This window comes from Triticum dicoccoides, chromosome 7B (assembly GCF_002162155.2).
Source record: "Triticum dicoccoides isolate Atlit2015 ecotype Zavitan chromosome 7B, WEW_v2.0, whole genome shotgun sequence".
NCBI lineage: Eukaryota > Viridiplantae > Streptophyta > Magnoliopsida > Poales > Poaceae > Triticum > Triticum dicoccoides.
Window position 1 is genome coordinate 65,775,284 of NC_041393.1, and position 2,528 is coordinate 65,777,811.

Genomic DNA, 2,528 nt, shown 5'->3' on the forward strand with positions numbered 1-2,528 from the left:
TACGAACTCTATGATAGATCGAACGGAAAGAATAGCTTCACGTTATTTTACTACGGACTCTTGAATAGATAGATCAGAAAGGATAACTTTGAGGTGATTTCGTACCCTACCATAATCTCTTCATTTCTTCTCTGCTATTAGTGACTTTGGAGTGACTCTTTGTTGCATGTTGAGGGATAGTTATATGATCCAGTTATGTTATTATTGTTGAGAGAACTTCCACTAATGAAAGTATGAACCTTAGGCCTTGTTTCCTAGCATTACAATACCGTTTACGCTCACTTTTACCACTTGTTACCTTGATGTTTTTATAATTTCAGATTACAAATACCTTCATCTACCATCCATATTGCACTTGTATCACCATCTCTTCGCCGAACTAGTGCACCTATACAATTTACCATTGTATTGGGTGTGTAGGGGACACAAGAGACTCTTTGTTATTTGGTTGCAGGGTTGTTTGAGAGAGACCATCTTCATCCTACGCCTCCCACGGATTGATAAACCTTAGGTCATCCACTTGAAGGAAATTTGCTACTGTCCTACAAACCTCTGCACTTGGAGGCCCAACAACGTCTACAAGAAGAAGGTTGTGTAGTAGACATCACAACTTCCTCGACGATTAGGCCGGAGTCGGCCAGGTCCTCCAAGTCCTCTGGCCGGAGCGAAGATCGGATCCAATCGCCCTGGATCCAACCCGCCGGCAGCCCGAACCTTGACGATGTCCCCCGATTCTTTTTCTTGCCCTTCGCCGCCACCGTCGCCTTCTTCGCGCATTCCAGCGCCACCGTCCTGTCCTTCGCCACGGGGGCAGTGCAGTGGCATCGAGAGCGGAGGAGAAAGGGGCAGCGGAGAAGCAGATGAGAAAGGGGGGATGGGTGCGCACAATGCGGACGCCTCGGCCCCGACGCCTTATAAAGACCCACTTCCGAGTGGCTGACACATGGGTCCGAGCGATCCTGTCAAATCCCACAACAGTCGCGCGATGAGTACGTGACGAAAAAGGTGGCGCAGGGATCGAGGCCCCCTGTCTATCCATCCCGCTCACTGCGGCGTGCTCCGCCTCACGAGCTTCCCTAAAATTTCGAATCCCACAAGATCCGGCACACGTTGTAACCAATGGCGCCAAAGATTTCGCGTCTAAAGTAACACTCGACAGAGCGGCGGTGCAAATCCACTCGACGACCTACTGAATCGATCAAGGCAACTGAAACGAAGCCGAAGTTTCAACATGGGCCTCCAGTCCCACTCGAGTATTTGTGAAGCACGACAGTCAAGGCAAGATTAACTTCAACCTTCCTTTCACTCGGACCTCAATCCATTCGGGGGCTAATGATGAGGATATATACCTAGGGTAGGGTCATAGGCCTCACCTATACGCCCTACCCAAGGTCACTTCCCTAGAAGCAAAGGGACCCCAGAGATAATAGGGAGTACCAATTGAAGACGTCGAGTGCAATCCACTTGACCAGTCATATCACTCGGGTACCCCTCCTTACTGATATCACTCGACTATACAAGAAACCACTCGGCCTATTGAAGACTAGGAGTCACACAGGACAGCAACGATCAAGCTTTCACTCCGTAGTCTTCAAGGGCATCAATAGCACTTTATAGCTGGCGTTATCAGTAACGCCCTATCTTTATGTACATTGAACCCCTTGTAACTGGGGTCCTGGCGTACTCTATATAAGCCACCCCCTCCTCTCGCACAAGGGTTCGCACCCCCTGTAACACACACTATAATCCAGTCGACCGCCTCAAGGCACCGAGACGTAGGGATTTTACCTCCTCCGAGAGGGGCTTGAACTCATAAACACTTGCGTACAATCTCACCGTAGCTAGGACCTTGCCTCCTCATACGTACCCCCTACTCTTACTCTCAGTCTTAGTACCACGACAGTTGGCACCCACCTTGGGGCAAAGCGTCTTAGCGACTTCCGGCGAGGTTGCATTTAAGGACTCCCGATGTTCTTCAATAGGGACTCCCGATGGTAGTTGTGCCTTAATGGATCTCGACTAACGGTTACATGTCAATGGTTAGCTTACAGCCAAGACATCCTACATTGCACATGAGTGCATTCAGGATTTCTAAAACCGAGGAATGCTTAATAGTGAAAGACTGGATCAAAATTGTGAATGATCGCAGAGAAGTACTAGGGGGCAACAATCAGAAGCGCAACCCATGATTAGGAGACATGTTCATTTGCATGCTCCAATATGATGAATTAGGAGAGCTACACATGTTCTATGCTATTTTACCTGAGAGAGAGCATCAGGAGTGATTAGCTAGTTCCTGCTCTTAGTACTTGTTGTCTCATGTCCGTGTTCTTCGTCCTGAACTAATCTCAATTAGTGATTTGCTTTTTGGTCTTAGCTATGAACGCTTATAATAATCTCATGACCATGTTGAACTCGATGATATCTTTGCTTTTTGTACAAGTGAATGTTTCTTCTTTAAGCTATTGTTGGTGGTGATTACATAATGATGAGTAAAATAGTGGTAATGACAATCTATCTCTCTTTCT